Genomic DNA, 18,904 nt, shown 5'->3' with positions numbered 1-18,904 from the left:
CAAAATTGAAAATAATAGTATTGGCGATGCTATTGCTTGGACAATAAAATATTTAATTCTTGATTCATTTATTATTATATTTTTATTTCTTGTTAGGAGCGGAATAAATGAAAGTAAGTTGATCTCAAGTCCTATTCAAACCCCAAATCAGCAGTTTGATGAAATCGACAGGATCGTTCCTATCATTAGTGTTGATAGGAAGAGAAAATTTTGTAGAGTTGTTGGTCATTAAAATGGAGAGGTTTGATACATTAGCTTGTTTAGCTTACCTTTTTACATGTAGGTGTATGATGCATGTTAGTTTTTGATACTAAAGGAGGTAGTTTAATTCTGTCTTATGTAATTTTTAATGAAGGTAATTTTATTTACTTGATTTACCCTACCAAGGTAACCCTTTAGTCAGGCACTTCATTTATATTTAGTATAGAAATTAAATTTTTTTTTAAAAATTTGTTTATATATTATTTTGGTTATTTCTAATTAATTTATCTCGGTTAGGATAATTTAAATATATATTATATATAATAAATAATTTATATTAATATATTACATTTAATCAAATTTAAATTCCTATAACTTATTTATAATTATTAAATGATTATTTTAATACATCTAATTACCTAGGATTATAGCTACTTATGTTTTTAGCTTAAAATAGGTTATTAAATTATAAATTATTTAATCATATGTAAATTGACGTTAAATATTATTATAATTGGATATAATAAAAATAATCAATATAATTAAATAAAAAATTTTCTATTAATATAAATAATTATATTAATTATAATTATATAATTTAAAATTATTCTCTATAATTAGATTATTTAACTAATTAATATTTAAGTTAACTTAATATAAAGTTAATTTTATATTAATGAAATATTACATTAATTTACATAATTATATAAAATAAATTTATTATTTTATTTCATCTTTCTTTATTATTAGTGAAAAGAAAGATTAAATAAGAAAGAATATAATACATTTATTGTCATACATGTTCCATATTAATCTTTACTTATATATAATAGAGAAGTTGTTGTGGTCATTCGAGGGTGCGTTTCTTTGCTTGAAAAAGTTTTTGCCATTATCTTTAATTTTTTTTATTTTCTTTGTTGGTTTAAAGATTTTATTTATTTCATTTATTTAGTGAAATTTTTTCAGAAAAGTTAATAGAAGAGTTAAACTTCTAGTTTTATGTTTTCAAAACATGTGCTTTTCCTAAGCTAATTAACTTATTATTCCTTAATTAGTTTATCTCATGCGTTTGCAACATGTACATTAATTAAGAAGTAAGTAAAGTAGATAATTGTTAAGATTTGTCCTGTTATAATGTAAGGTTCTTCCACAGGTCGTCTTCCAATTCATGTTAATAAGCATACAACAACTACTATAATTCAGAATAAAATCTGATTGATAGGATAGAATTGATTACTTTGGAATGGTGTTTTATTATAAAATGGTAAAATTATTAAGATTCTAATTGGTAAGAACAATGCAATAACACCTCCTAGTTTATTGGGGATTGATCGTAGAATTGCGTATGAAAATAAGAAATATCATTCTGGTTGAATATGGACGGGGGTTACTAACAGGTTGGCAGGTACAAAATTATCTGGATCTCCCAGGAGGTAAGGATTAATCAAGCACAGTATAATTAATAATGATGTTATTAATACAAATGTAATAGAGTCCTTGAAAGTAATGTATGGGTGAAATGGGATTTTTTCAATATCTCCATTTAGGCCTGAGGGGTTGTTAGACCCTGTTTGGTGGAGGAAGAATAAACGGTAGTACAAAATGGAATGTAAAGAATCGATTTAATGTTGCATTATCAACAGCAAACCTTCCTCATACTCATTGAACTAAATCTGTTCCTAAATACGGAATTCTGATAATAAATTAGTAATTACTGTCGCACCTCAGAATGATATTTGACCTCAAGGTAAAACGTATCCTATAAATGCAGTTGCTATAACTATGAATAGGATTACTGTACCAATTATTCAGGTGTGTATGTATATGTAAGATCCTAGTAAATTCCTCGTCCGACATGTAAATAAATACAAATAAAAAATATAGAAGCTCCATTTGCATGTAAGGTTCGAATAATTCAGCCATTATTTACGTCTCGGCAGATGTGAAGTACACTACTAAATGCTATTTCAATATTTGATGTATAATGTATAGCTAAAAACAGTCCAGTTACAATTTGAATTACCAAACATAACCCTAGTAGGGACCCAAAATTCCATCAAAATGAAATATTTGTTGGTGCAGGTAAATCAACTAAAGAGTTATTAATGATTTTAATTAAAGGATGTCTCAATCATAAGGGTTTATTCATTAGTAAATTATCTTATTTTACGAATAGTCCCCTGGTTAATGTTGGTGATTTTAACAACTGCTAATAGTGCTAAAAATAAATAAATTATTATTATTATTGTGATAATGAAGGTTGGTCTATTATATAGTTTTTCTAAAGATATTGTTATTTCTTGATAATTGATTGAATTATCAATATTTATAGTTTCAGTATTTTTGAAAAAGTCTATAAATATTGTTATATCTAAAATAATTAATGTTGATATGATAAATATTCATATTGTTAAGGTAATAATTATCGTAATTGATTTAGGTAGAAATATTTCGTTTGATGCAATTCTCGTAATATAAATAAATAGAACTAATATTCCACCAAGAAACGTTAAAAATAAAATATATGATAATCAATATCTTTCCATTATTGTTCCTGTTAATAGTACAATTAGAAAAGTTTGTAGGATAATGAAATGCATTATTGATAATGGCAAAAAACTTTTTCAAGCTAAGAACATTAACTTATCATAACGAAAACGTGGTAATGTCCCACGAACTCAAATAAAACCAAAGGACATAACAGCAAGCTTAATAAAATATATAAAAGAATAAAAGTCACCACCTAAAAAAATTAAAGCTAATAATATTCTTATAAAAACAATTCTAATATACTCAGCTAAAAATATTAAAGTAAAACCACCTGCACCATATTCAGTATTAAAACCTGAAACTAACTCAGATTCACCTTTGGCAAAGTCAAAAGGAGTACGGCTAGTCTCAGCTAAACAAGAAGCAAAACAAGCTAAAGCTAGAGGAAAAGAAATAATAATAAATCAGCACTGAAGCTGATAATTTGTAAAATCAAACATGTTAAAACTACCAATTAAAATAATTAAAGATAATAAATTTAAAGCCAAAGTAACTTCTTATGAAATTGTTTGAGCAACAGAACGAAGAGAACCTAGTAAAGAATAATTTGAATTACAAGACCGACCAGCAATTATAACAGTATAAGCACCTAATCTAGTACAACATAAAAAAAAACCAAAAACCATAAGATAAAGAACACATATAAGGATATTATTAAATTAAAAACAAGAGAAAAGTAATAAAGTAAATAATTAGATATAATAGGAATTGGCTGCTCCTTACAAATTAACTTGATAGCATCACTAAAGGGTTGAGGAATTCCAACAAAACCTACCTTAATTGGACCCTTTCGAATTTGAATGTAACCTAAAACCTTACACTCTAATAAAATTAAAAAAGCAACACTAATTAAAACACAAATAACTTATAAAAGATAATTCAAAATAAAGATAAATAAATCATAAAGTATCAATACTATTTGTAGAAAAAGTCTACATAAATGAATTCTAAATTCAACACATAAATCTGTCAAAATAGTAATTTAATTAGTATTAATCAATAAAATAAAAAATGTTTCAACCATATGGTCCTTTCGTACTAATATGAATTAATAATCTTAGGATAGAAACCGACCTGGTTCACGCCGGTCTGAATTCAGTTCATGTAAGAATTTAAAGGTCGAACAGACCTAATTACAGGGCTACTGCACCCAAAATTTTTCTTAATCCAACATCGAGGTCGGAATCTGCTTTGTCGATATGAGCTCTCAAAAACAATTACGCTGTTATCCCTGAGGTAACTTAATCATATGATCATAAATTATGGATCAAAACAACAAACATAAATAAATGATATAATAATGAAGAGTTTATTTATTCTTCATGTCACCCCAACAATACATCATCATTATATATAGAAATACAAAGAAAAAACTATATAAAAATAAAATGTTAAGCTCTATAGGGTCTTCTCGTCCTAAAGAAAAATTTAAATATAATAAAATATTTAATATAATATAATATTTAAATATAATAAAATAAATAATCAAGATATCCTGATTTGCACAGAAAAATTTTCAGTGTACTACCACGTGCTTATATAACTGTTTGACCCATCAGGTTAATAGTAAGACGTTAGTAACCAGTTCAAGGTTTTGCTTTTGTCAATTGCTTTTCGATCTAATGTATTTTAATTATCAAAATTATTGTGGAGTTGTACGCTTTGTGTAAACCAAGTTGACCACGTGGAGCATGTGGTGTAATCATCAAAGTAGCCCTCAGCTATTCTTTTTGCGAAGACTTCACAAAGAGTTAATATGAATTTAGTATACCAGTGTGTGGTAATTACATGACGGACAGGATTGTGGTATGAACGTAATTTCTTTAGGTAAAAAACTGAATCTGTTGGTTGTGGTTAATTTCTTCTTGCTTATGTTTCAATGTTCTTCGTGAGTTATTTTATGAATGCAGTGTCGTATGCAGTCTCCCAATCTTGGCTCCATATTTTATGTGTTCCGTAAGATTACAATCTCACATTTTTCAATCGTAAATAAGGCACCAGCTCAGTTATAACTCACGTATAACATGCTGAAATTTCAATGAACAATCATAAAATAAATTTCCAAATATAAACTGATTTCTTTCTTTTTATTTAAATTCTCTTTTTATATATATATATATTACCGGTTTTGTATGACTATTAAAAGATTATCATTAATGTTAGTCTGCTTGGTAAACCTAGACTAAATATCTGATGAAACAGTTGCCCAGTAATCCACGGTTAACGTCCCCACACAGATCACGGCTTTTAACCCACTTTCATTGTCAATTAGCACCGATATCAGCATACAAAATTAAAAATACAACATTACACATCAGCTAAGAAAATTAAAGTTACAACATTACAATAGAAATAGACATATACATCAGTGTTACAGGAATTATGACATGAGTACATACATAAAAGATCAGAATAACTTTCGAAACATCAACTTCACACATGAGCATTAACACAAAACAGAATAAATAATGTCTAAACATCTTTACAAAGTAAATAACACATTATTAATGCCAATTGTATTTGAGGATAACAGTATTCCTCATCATAGTGAATGTAACTTAGTATTAGAAGAGAAAAAGTTCTATGAAACAGTACACAGAGACAGGAAGAAAACAAATACACAAGGGTACACAAACATATAGTGGGATAACACAAAAGGGAAAGGACAGGGTTTGTTTTACTGCAGTATTTTGCATGGAGATCTCCCTTTGTTCATCATTATTCCCAAAAAGTCCTATCTAAGCCTGCTTTCTGTATTCTGTTCATATTTCTTTCAAAAATAATTATTTCTGATTGTACAATACTCATTTGGGCCCAAATCTTTTTCATATAACTTCGCAATGCATTCTTTACCTATTCTCCATAGTCAGTTTCTTATATTGTCTACCCCCTCTTAAGCTAACTTAAATCTACTGAGCCCAGATGCTAAACTAAGGGACGAGGCAATGCAGCAGTACATATAACAATTAATATAAACAGCAATAAAAAAATGGAAAATCGCAAAGCAAGCTACAGTAAATCTAAATTACCAAGCAATTCAACATTACAACTAATATGAGGCAATGCGCAGCAAACAAAAAAATAAATCTGGCTTAGCAGAGTAACACAAATTAAAGTTCAGTAGCACTATGCCTGGCAAACAGCAGCTTATATCTAAACATGACATAGCTCAAGCAGAAAAAATATTACAGTAAAGATAACAATGCAGATAAGGGAAATGTATAATCACGTCTTAATGTCTAAGTAACTAAGGTGGTGCACCACAACAACTTATTGTAAAAAAAATATTACCATGTACTTGAAAAGAAAATTATGTGTCCAGTTACTGTTACTAGTCCCTTCTTATTGTTCTTTCCTTTCCAAGTGCTCCTTTTTTTAAAGAATGTGGATCACAAAATTATTATTTAATAGATCTGTTGACAGAAAGTGTTCACATTAGCAAATGCATTTAATTTTATTTTATGAAACCAATGCTGCAACACAGCTGGAAAACAGATGTCAAATGAAATAAGCAATTACGCAAACCAAAGCATAAAAATATCATTCAATAGTCATGTGGCATTTCGTAAGTCAGTAGCTCTCAACTCTCGTAGAAAGACACTTGTCATAATCAGGTTTGCAGATGTAAGAATATTTCCCATCAGTTTATAAGCATTTCAGTAAGTAGCAGAAAGTAGGCGCTCCACAATATAATCATATGTTTCCAAGTAATGAGCGTGTCTTATTTGCGATGCTTTCCACAAAGGAATGTCAATAGCGAGGTTAATGGTCTCTCCTTTTTTTTTCTCCACCTGCACCTCTGAAAGGCTAATGGCTTTTTTTCTGGCGGCTGTCGCCCAGGTGGGTGCCTGCTATGCATTATGTGCAGGTGGTCACTTAACTTTCTTACGGAAATATTTACGACAGCAGTTTCCGCTACAGTGACAGTCTCACATAAAAATATTTCACAGGTCAAGAATTAGCGTTGCAAATCTATAGAAAGAAAATCCTATAAATATAAGTGTCCAAATAAAATATTCGTCAGCATTGTGATACAGTCATGAATTTACGCACATTTCATAACTCTTAAAGTACGATTCTTGGTTTCCAACAACCTTTTCCACAAATCAGAGTCCCTAAACACTACTCATTATTCCTTACCTCATTATACTTATACATATTCGTCGACACTTCTTCAATATTTCATCATGAGAAATACGTAGCATAATAAACATTCCTCAACAACATAATACACATCGTCGCCATAAAAATAACATCATAACACCTCAGTCAAATCTCAAAATCGTAGTAGCTTCCTCCAATAATTAAAAAAATTCTCTGCTCATGTCAAAAGTGTCATCTGCCACAAACGTACTTTAAAAATCATGCTCCCTTACCAAATACATCATTCAAAGCTCTTATCGTATCACAATGGTTCCGAAAAATATGAGCATTTCACAAAGTACAGACAAATTACAATTACATAAGTGTGAAGTTATCCAACTGTGTAATTACGTAAACATCTGTTACTGATGTAGTAAAAAAAATGTTTATCTCTCAGTTAAATGTACAGATAGCTGTGTAATTTGTGTGTTAGAGAAATATGGTACCGATGTGTAAATTTGTATAAGCAAATACCATATAAGCTAGGGCTCCTTGTGCTTGCCAAACACATGGCACACAAAGTAAGCGTGTAACCCCCTGAGGATTAATGTAATTATACCCTCAGATGTTACAGATTACAGCAATGAAATGAAATGTATCACTGAAAACTTTTGTATCATTGTACTCCAAATATCTTTAAAAATAAATATATTAAGTACAAAATTAATCACTCAAATACGTGTCCTGTAGCGCTAAATGTGCGTCTTGTTGCAACATAATCTCTGTGGAAGTGTCGTAGTTGTCGTCCTCTGAAAGCTAAGTTCTGCAGAAGTCAATGTACTTACCTCATGATAAACAAAAGTGAAATGCTTTGTGTATAGATATCGTAGTTATTACGCTTATTGTTGTGATGAAGAGAGTACTGTACAGTAACGTATTGTTACGCCACGAAAAAGGCTGTCTCATTGTTGCTATACCACAAAAGTTACTACTAAAACATGTTTTTCTTCCCAGAAGAAATCAGAAAACTGTGCAGATATAAAACAGATACACTGCAAAAGCAACATTGTAAATTGTCACTCATTAGTAGCGTCGTTATAAAACCGTGTAGTTGTCACATAAACTAACCACTGTGTCGTCTGGTATCTCACAGACAGTACTTTAAATTCAGAATGTATTTTCAAATAAACCAAAATCAAAATGTTGCATTTAAATCTCATTAGCAGTACTGGTAAATGTTCTAAGTATGTGAGCCTTATAGTCGTTACGTAATCGTGCAACAAACAAGCAAGAATGCACACACACAATAACACTGTGACGTCTGTTCACTCTAACAATGCATTCGTCATTTCTGTTTCAATAAGTTCTCTTCGTTCTTGACTGGATATTTAACTTCAAACATTGTTGCATGTTAACAGATTCTTAAGTCTAACACAGCATACTAGTAATGTAAAGGGAAAAGTTATATGGCAAAGACAAAGTTAAAAAGCAGATTATCTTTCAATAAACGGTTTTACATGTGAAATGTGGTGTAAACCTTTACTCTTCCTAGTACGCAGAGTTTCAACCGGAACGCAATTATCATGCGGTATACGTCGATAAAGAATACTGGAATTTTTCTCAAGGTTAGCGTCTATGTTATTTTTCTCTGAGCCAGCCGGCGCACGCGGCTGCCTGCTGTGCGAGTCATTGTCTGTCTCTTTGTTGGCGCGCGTCGTTATTGGGATTAGGAGACCTAACTTCTACAAATTCACCGTGACGAGAGGGCCCTGCTCTGTTTGAATCCCGCCAGTTCTGATGCAATTCAGGTCTGTCGTTATGTCGGTAGTTTCCGTAGTTTCTTCCTTGTCGGTCACGTGGTGGAGAATTTCTCCCTGAATCGTAACTCCGCGCTGAACTGTTGCGTCTGAAGTTATTCTGTCTCTCTTGATAATAATTGTTTTGGTTCCCATATTGTCTGTTTCTCTGATTGTCTCTGTGATAGTCATTACTATGGAAATGCGATCTTTCTCTGTAACTATTATTACTCTGCCAGCGGTTGTCATATAGGTGGTGTCTGTTTTGGTCACGATTTGCGTTGTAAGAATAGCCTTTTCGTGTCCAGTTATTGTTTCTGTCATCACGGAATTGTGACGTATGTGACCTGTATTGATTGTTTTCCTGTTTTCGCATCCGGCGACTGTCTGTGTCAATTTCTAATTCTTGTAGGAGTCCCTGAAAAGCTTCAATGTCGTCTTTGCAACGTCCTGCCAAAATAATATGTCGTAAATGTTCAGGCAATTTGATTAAGCAAATGCGGATGAGTTCTGAGGGGCTGTATGGGTTTGACAGGTACTGATTCTTGTGCAACATGTCTTCAAAATATTTCACAAGACTGGAGAATTCAGATTGTTCGAAATGTTTCATCATTATGATACCATGTTTTACTCGGTCTTGTGTGGCTTGAGACCAATATGCTGAGAGGAAGACATGGTAAAATTCTCCTTCACTGTGGCAATCGTGAATGACCGATCGCATTCTTACAGCTGGTTCATTCTCTCAGTAGCCACACATAAATTCTAATCTGTGTTCCAACGACCAGTTGGGAGGAAAACAATGAGAGAATTGATGGAGCCATGCTTGTGGATGAATGTCATTGCCAGAATTCTTAAATGTTTTGAATTTACGTGTTGTAATGAACAGCTTATAGTCAAAATCATCATGTCGGCGAGTCGCATATCCGTCATTGTTAGGTCGTGTCGGCCGTTCCATCTCAAAATTCGGTGCACATTGCCAATTTCTTTCATAACTTCCGAAATGCCCTGTGTTATTATTTTGCGGCTTTTCTGTGTTTCTAAGTCCCTCTTCCCGTGTTGGAGCGCCAGTGTCCTCTGAAATACGTAATTCTTGTATTACCTGTGTCAGCTGATCTTGTACTTCCCGGATTTCTCTTTGGTGTTGTGTATTAATTTGATTCTGATTTTGTTTGAATTTTCTTATTTGTTCATACTCTTCTGTGTCAGTGAAGGCTTCGGGTCTTGTGTCATTCAGATTGTAAGTAGGCTGTTTAGGTTTTTTATTGGTAACGCCACCTCTATATGAAAATCACTGGCTGTGCTGTGTGCAGTCTGTGGCTGCTTTGCATTGTTGTAATACTCGCCATTGTAGTGTTGGGCAGCGGCAGCTGGATGTGAACAGCGCGTAGCGTTGCGCAGTTGGAGGTGAGCCACCAGCAGTGGTGGATGTGGGGAGAGAGATGGCGGAGATTTGAAATTTGTCATGAACCGCTATATTTATATATGATGATATCAAGGTAAACACATTGTTTGTTCTGTATTAATATCTTTCATTTGCTAACTATCTCTATCAGTAGTTAGTGCCTTCCATAGTTTGAATCTTTTATTTAGCTGGCAGTAGTGGCTCTCGATGTATTGCAGTAGCTTGAGCAGCGAAGATTTTTGTGAGGTAAGTGATTTGTGAAAGGTATAGTTTAATGTTACTCGGGGCCATTCTTTTGCAGGGATTTTTGAAAGTCAGATTGCGTTGCGCTAAAAATATTGTGTGTCAGTTTAAGCACAGTCAGGTATAATTGTTCAAAGGGGACGTTTCATATGTCGACCCTTAGCCTAGGATACCTCACTGGAATCTTCTGATTTTTTCTTGTAGTTTGTGTATTTAGTGTAGCTTTTGTTTATTGCTAGCGCATAATTGTAGAGAGAATCTCCTTTGTAGTTGTAGCCTTTAATTGTTGTACAGTAAAACAGTTATGGCATGCATGTAGATTTGCACCAAGTATTTCGCAGCTACGCTTGCAATTAACTACATATTATTTTCAGTGCTATGCTAATGTGTTCTCTTATTTTTGATCTTCAAATTGTGTTTTTCTGTGTTGTCGTGTGAAATACTGTGACAATAATGGAGTGTGAAAAACGTAATACTAGGCTCCAAAGTAAACTGAGAAATGACAGTGAAAATGAAAGCAGTGTGTTAGCGCCACCGAGTAATGAATTAACTGATGTTCAAAGTAGTAATTTGGTAATCGTGCATAGGGAAATGGAGCGGGCGGCAAACAATGGCACGGACAGTGAAACAATTAGTGAAGAGGGAAGCATTATCGATCGATCGGTCGGCAACAGCTCGCCTCAGGAATCCGAAATGACAGGACACAGTTTTGCAAATACTGTAGATTCAGGTTTTGCGTCCTCACCGTTTTCTCAAATGAGTCAAGACACATTTTCCACTTGTCAAAATGTGAATGTTGCCGGTGCAAATTCACTGCCGAAAAGTACTGAGGAACATGTTTCAGACACCAATGCATTGTTATTACAATTAATACAACAAATGGGACAAACACAGCTAAATCTTCAAAAGTTAGACACAGTGGAACAAAATCTTAAAAAGTTAGACACACTGGAACAAAATCAGAGACAAACACAACAACAGCTTCAAAAGTTAGACTCATTGGAACAAACTCTTGAACAAACGCGTGAAGATTTAACTACTGAGTTACATAACATTGAATCGAAATGTCAAAAAGTCTGTAATGACGTAAAAACACAAATTTGTGAGCATTTCCAACCTATTTTTTCGCGTCATGAAAATGCATTACAGAATCACGAAGCAGCCATAAAAGAACTGCAAACTATTGTTCATGAAAATCACAACACCTTGCAAGCTAAAATTGAGGCAGTTGCATCTACCGATTCGGTTACGCAACTTGCAAAAAGTCAAGAAAACTTAAAAGACACAGTAGATACGATTTCAACACAAATGGACACTCTGAAACTTGGTTCAGAAAAACACACTGAGGAAATGTGTTCACTATCGGAGAAAGTAGCCGAACTTTCGGATCAGGTCACTAACTTATCTACGAAGGTAGATGATAATCTGAACGACACAAAACCGGTAGTCTTTAATGACACAGAAGAGTGCGAACAAATTAGGAAACTCAAACAAAATCAGAATCAAATTAATACGCAACACCAAAGAGAAATCCGGGAAGTACAAGATCAGTTGACTCAGGTAATACAAGAATTACGTATTTCAGAGGCCACTCGCGCTCCAATACGGGAAGAGGGACTTAGAAATACGGAACAACCACAAAATAATAACACAGGACACTTCGGAAGTTATGAAAGAAATTGGCAAGGTGCACCGAATTTTGAAATGGAACCGCCGAAGCGACATAACAATGACCGATATGCGACTCGCCGACATGATAACTTTGACTATAAGCTGTTCATTACTATATGTAAATTCAAAACATTTAAGAATTCTGGCAACGACATTCATCCACAAGCATGGCTCCATCAATTCTCTCATTGTTTTCCTCCCAACTGGTCATTAGAGCACAGATTAGAATTTATGTGTGGCTACTTAGAGAATGAACCAGCTGTAAGAATGCAGTCGGTCATTCACGATTGCCACAGTGAAGGAGAGTTTTACCATGCCTTCCTCTCAGCATATTGGTCTCAGGCCACACAAGACCGAGTAAAACATAGCATCATAATGATGAAACGTTTCGAACAATCTGAATTTTCCAGTCTTATGAAATATTTTGAAGACATGTTGCATAAGAATCAGTATCTTTCAAACCCATACAGCCCCTCAGAACTCATCCACATTTGCTTAATCAAACTGCCTGAACATTTACGACATATTATTTTGGCAGGACGTTGCAAAGACGACATTAAAGCATTTCTGGGACTCTTACAAAAATTAGAAATTGACACTGACAATCGCGGAACGCGAAACCAGGAACACAACAATTACAGGTCACATCGGTCGCAATTCCGGGATGAAAGAAGTAATAACTTGACACGACAAGGCTATTCTCACAACACAAATCGTGACCAAAACAGACACCACCCGTATGACAACCACTGGCAGAGTAATAATAGCTACAGGGAAAGATCACCTCTCCGTGGTAATGACTATCACAGAGACAATAAGAGAAACAGACAATATGGGAACCAAAATAAATACTATCAAGGGAGACAGAATAACTTTAGACGCAACGGATCAGCACGCAGTTACGATTCAAGGAGAAAATCTCCACCATGTGACCGACAAGAAAGAAACTATGGAATCTACCGACATGACGACAGACGATATGATCATAACGACAGACCTGAATTGCATCAGAACTGGCGGGATTCAAACAGAGCAGGGCCCTCTCGAGGAGGTGAATTTGTAGAAGTTATGTCTCCAAATCCCAATAACGACGCGCGCCAACAAAGAGACAATAGGCAATGACTCACACCGCTGGCAGCCACAAAACATACTTATGAAACTGACGACGCAGCTGCCGTAGCTAGTAATTACGTAAAAATGGAAGACATTAGGGACATCTTACTCCAGGAACACGACGTAAAACATAACAACATTGCATATCCTGTGATTCACATTACTGTAAATGACGTAAAATTTACGGCAGTACTTGACTCTGGCAGTCCCATTTCAGTAATCAGTGAAACAGCCTTTAGCAAATGCAACAAATCGAACGATTGCCCCACACCTCCGTTACGTAAGATTAAATTACAAGGTGCAATCTTTGGAAAAAGTGTAGATGTACGCCAACAAACCAACTTAGAATTCTTTTGTCAAAGCCACAGCTTCTCTATGAACTTTCTTATTGTTCCATTATTGTCGACGGAAATTATACTGGGAGTAGACTTTTTGAATGAATACAAAGCAATCTTAAACTTTCACGATGCTGAAATAAGTTTAGAGAAGGAAGGTAAGTCAATAGCTTTGAAATTTGAAGATTGGCTCTCAAACCATGACGAAGAAATCAATCGGCTTTACCTTCTGTTGGACAACAGTTCGGAATTTTCTACGGAACTAGACACTAACAATCACTCTGCAAGAACTGACAGGGATGATATCGACGACATATTTGAAATTATTGAGTTAATTCAGAATAAAATTCAAACAATTGAGAATTGTAATGACACTAATAGGCAGGACCTTTTTGAGATTTTACAAGAACATTCCACAGTTTTTACTCATAAAACAGGAACAATCAAGGGATTTCAATACCAATTTCGTGTTCGTGAACATACTAAATTTTGTGTTAGACCATATGTAATTCCAGCACATTATAGGGACCGTGTTAGAACAGAAATACAATCTATGCTTGATGAGGGCATTATTGAGCCTGCAGTAAGCTCATACAACAATCCATTACATGTTGTTGAGAAGAAAAATGGATCGATCAGGCTTGTCTTAGATTCGAGACAAATCAATACGATCATTATTCCTGAAACAGACAGGCCGCAAACGTTGGAAGAACTTCTTCAAAATTTTAATGGTGTAAAAGTGTTGTCTTCCATTGATCTCAGATCCAGCTTTTATCAGATCGAACTTCATCCAGAATGTAGAAAATACACAGCTTTCCTTTGTTTCGGCGTTTGTTATCAGTTTCGGAAACTTCCCTTTGGTTTGAACATTTCTTCAGCAGCATTCATTCGCGGGCTAAATTCCATATTACCTGAGTTCTTAAAACGTCACAAGCTCATCCAGATCTGTCACAAGATTTCTGCCTTAGCACGGATTCTTCTAAAGTCGGTCTTGGTGCCCATTTATTTCAAGAAGCCATAGAAAATGGCACTACCATTCAGAAAAACATTGCTTTTGCTAGCCGTGTGCTAACAAAATCGGAAAAAAATTATTCCGTTACTGAATTAGAAGCTTTGGCTATCGTTTGGGCATTTAACAAATTCCGTTTCTTTCTTTCTGGTAGGCACGTAAAAGTATACAGTGATCATCGTGCATTACAATTTCTTATGTCTTCAAAATTAAATCATGACAGGTTAAAACGTTGGACATTGTTTCTGCAAGAATTCCGCTTCACAATAGTCTACATTCCCGGCAAGGAAAACATTGTTGCGGACGCACTGTCACGCGCAGCGGCTGGGCTTGAGAAAAGTAACACAGAAGGCAACCTCGAGAAAAATTTCAGTATTCTTTACATTCAGAAAGTCGCCTTTGAAAACTTCATCACCACATCTTTAAAGGACATTGCTCATGAACAAGATAAAGATCCGATTTGGAAAGACATAAAGAGCAAATGGCATGAAAAGACACACACACAGATTCGGCATTATTATCTGGTTAGAAACAACATACTGTTCAAACGCTGCACTGTTGATGACAAGCTATGGGTACTTTGCATTCCTGACGATTTTGTTAATAAGATCATTTGGTACATTCATTTCAGCTACGCACATTTTGGTCCACGAAAATGTTATCATATTCTTCGAACGACTTGTTATTTTAACAATATGGAAAAAAGAATTCGAAGAGTCTTGTCTATTTGTAAACTTTGTCAAAAGGCGAAACCATCTACTGTCTCACATCGTGCTCCGTTGTTTCCTATTATTCCTTCTAAATTAAAAGAATTTGCTGCTGTTGATCTCTTGGGACCGCTTGTCAGAACATCCAATGGATTTTCGTACGTTCTAGTCGCTGTTGAACTTACTTCAAAATTTGTTTCTTTCACTCCGTTACGTAAAGCCACTGGACGATCTGTATCCAACGCCTTTGTTAAAAATTTCTTACGTGAAGTTGGCCACGTTGCTAAAGTCATTTCAGATGGAAATGAAATGAGCGTTTGGCGTCATTGGCCGGGAGGCCCCTCGCGGGGCAGGTCCGGCCGCCATATCGCAGGTCTTATTACATTCGGCGCCACATTGGGCGACCTGCACGCCAGATGGGGATGAGATGATGATGAACACAACACAACACCCAGTCCCTGAGCGGAGAAAATCTCCGACCCAGCCGGGAATCGAACCCGGGCCCAGAGGATGGCAATCCGTCACGCTGACCACTCAGCTACTGGGGCGGACAGTCATTTCAGATAATGGACCGCAATTTAGATCTGCTGTTTGGTCACGCACGCTTCGGAATCATAAAATCAAACCTGTTTTTATTTCATTGTACTCACCACATTGTAACCCGTCTGAACGGATTATGAAAGAAATCAATAAGCTTTGCAGATTTTATTGTCACAGAAAGCATCAGCATTGGGACAGATATTTACACTTATTTCAAAACGTGTTGAATGAAATGCCTCATGATTCCACTGCTTTACCACCTACTCTTGTACTAAAGAATGAAGAACCACCGAACAGAATCAGAGAGCTTGTACCTTTCCCAAATACACGTAAACTTCGACACAAAGACATAATTGATTTGGCTCTTAAAAATATAAAATCTGCAGCAGACAAAAGGAGAAAACTACACGGTAAAGCAAATACAAAGAAATTGTATATTGGTCAGAAAGTTCTCATTAAAGCTCATTCATTGTCACATAAGAAGAAACACTTGAGTCACAAATTCTTTCTAGTTTACAATGGACCTTACAGAATCCGACGTATACCACATGATAATTGCTTTGAAGTTGAAACTCTGCGTACTAGGAAGAGTAAAGGTTTACACCACATTTCACATGTAAAACCGTTTATTGAAAGATAATCTGCTTTTTAACTTTGTCTTTGCCATATAACTTTTCACTTTACATGACCAGTATGCTTTGTCAGACTTAGAATCTGTTAACAAGCAACAATGTTTGAAGTTAAATATCCAATCAAGAACCAAGAGAACTTATTTAAACAGTAATTACAAATGCATTGTTATAATGAACAGACGACACAGTGTTGTTAGTTGTACATTCTTGCTTGTTAGTTGCACGATTATGTAACGACTATCAGGCTTACATACTTAGGACACATACTGGTACTGCTAACGAGATTTTAATGCAACATTTTGGTTACCTGAAAATACATTCTGTATTTAAAGTACTTTCTGTGAGATACCAGATGATACAGTGGTTAGTTTATGGGACAGCTACACGATTTTATCACGACGCTACTAATGAGTGACAATTTACAATGTTGCTTTTGCAGTGTTTCTGTTTCATATCTGCACAGTTTTTCTGAATTCTTCTGGAAAGTAAAACAGGTTTTAGTAGTAACTTTTGTAGTATAGCTACAATGAGACAGGGATTTCCGTAGCACAACAATACGTTACAGCACAGTACTTTCTTCATCACGCCAATAAGCATAATAACTACGATATCTATACGCAAAGCATTTCACTTTTGTTTATCATGTGGTAAGTACATTGACTTCTGTAGAACTTAGCTTTCGGAGGACGATAACTACGACAGTTCCACAGAATTATCTTACAGCAAGACGCGCATTTAGCGCTACAGGACACGCATTTGAGTGATTAATCTTATACTTAAAACACTTATTTTTAAAGATTTTTTAATTACAAAGAAAGTTTTCCGTGATACATTTCATTCCATTGCTGTAATTTGTAACACCTGAGGGTATAATTACATTTATCCTCAGGGGGGTACACGCTCACTTTGTGTACCATGTGTTTGGCAAGCACAAGGAGCCCTAGCTAATATGGTATTTGCTTATACAACTTTACACATCGGTACCATATTTTTCTAACACTCAAATTACACAGCTATCTGATCATTTAACAGAGAAAGAAACTTTTTTTACTACATCTGTGACATATGTTTACGCAATACACAGTTGGGTAACTTCACACTTACGAAATTGTATTTTGTCTGTACTTTGAGAAACGCTCATATTTTTCGGAATCATTGTGATACTATGAGAGCTTTGAATGACGTATTTCGTATGGGGTCATGATTTTTAAAGTACGTTTCAGGCAGATGACACTATTGACATGAGTAGAGAATTTTTTAGGTTTTGAAATTATTGGAGGAAGCTAGGACGATTTTGAGAGTTGACTAAGATGTTATGATATTATTATGACGACGATGTGTATTATACTGTTGAGGTATGTTTATGATCAATAAGATGATGCTACCGTATATGAGGAATAAGAAGTATGTTGGAAACCAAGAATCGTACTTTAAGAGTTATTAAATGTGTGTAAATGTGTGACTGTATCACAATGCTGACGATTTTTTTTTTGGACGCTGTTATATTTACAAGATTTTGTTTCTACACATTTGTTACGCAAATTTTCGACCTGTGAAATGTTTATATGAGACTGTCACTGTAGCGGAAACTGCTGTCGTAAATATTTCCGTACGAAAGTTAAGTGACCACCTGCACATAATGCGTCATGGGCACCCAGGTGTGTCAGACGCCTGGAGGACAAGCCATTAGTGTGAGTGCCTCGTCAGAAGCACAGGTAGAAAAAAAAGAAAGGGAAGGCCATTGTCCGTGCTACTGACATCTCCTTGTTGAAAGCATACTGTGGAGCTCGTAATTTATGATATTTACTGAAATGCCTAATGAAACGATGAGAAACATTTCACAGCTATTGTCTTGCTAGTTAAGAAAAATGCCATATGGCTTGCTTTATGTATTTATTTACATATTTTGTTTAATATCAAGTTTCTAGCTGCACTGCAGCATTGTTAAAATAAAATTTAATATATGTACTAATATAAATATTTTATGCCTACAGATTCAGTAAATAATTTTATGATCTATCTAAAACAAATGAGGGAGCACAAAAAGACATTTCCCTTCACAGGAATTGCATAAATAATTTTTTTACGATTTGGTAACTTATCTACTAGCGTAAGTTTTTGTGATGCATCACTCTAATGTTAAGATGTGACATAGGTATTAGACATGGCCATTTTAGTATAATATTTTTTCTGCTTGCGCTATGTCATGTTTAGGTATAAGTTGCTGCTGTTTGCCAGGCATAGTGTTATTGAATTTGACTTTTGCTCATTTATGCTGCTAGCTTTGCCAATTTGCATTATTTGCATTGCTGTTTGTGTTGATTTGTTATGTGATGCTGCATTGCCTCGTCCCTTAGTTTCGTATCTGAGCTCAGTAGATTTAACTTAGCTTAAGAGGGGTAGACTATATAGGAAACTAACTATGATGAATTGGAAGAAATGCATTTAGACGCTATAAGAAAATGATTTGGCCAAAAGCTCCTATTACTTATGGAAATCAGAAATGAAAGGGTGCAGCCCCGATCTTTAATAATAATTTAGATCTAATTATTATTGAAGGAATAAATTCTGTTTCTCATCCTATTGGATACTTTATTTGAATCAGCAAAATTGAAAATAATA

At 34.6% G+C, this 18,904-nt stretch overlaps 2 long non-coding RNA genes across 2 annotated transcripts in view; one reads left to right on the top strand and one right to left on the bottom strand.

The window, feature by feature from the left end:
• Window positions 1-4,079, top strand: part of LOC126470439 (uncharacterized) — a 42,965-nt gene extending 38,886 nt beyond the window's left edge. The window contains exon 2 of the long non-coding RNA XR_007586200.1: window positions 3,988-4,079. This is a non-coding gene — a long non-coding RNA (uncharacterized LOC126470439). The remainder of the gene's footprint in view (window positions 1-3,987) is intronic.
• Window positions 1-18,904, bottom strand: part of LOC126470444 (uncharacterized) — a 213,665-nt gene that overhangs the window by 162,305 nt on the left and 32,456 nt on the right. The gene's annotated exons all lie outside the window — the stretch shown is intronic.

Source organism: Schistocerca serialis, chromosome 3 (genome assembly GCF_023864345.2).
Source record: "Schistocerca serialis cubense isolate TAMUIC-IGC-003099 chromosome 3, iqSchSeri2.2, whole genome shotgun sequence".
NCBI lineage: Eukaryota > Metazoa > Arthropoda > Insecta > Orthoptera > Acrididae > Schistocerca > Schistocerca serialis.
The sequence above is the reverse complement of the archived record's forward strand: the minus strand, read 5'-3'. Positions and strand labels throughout refer to the sequence as shown.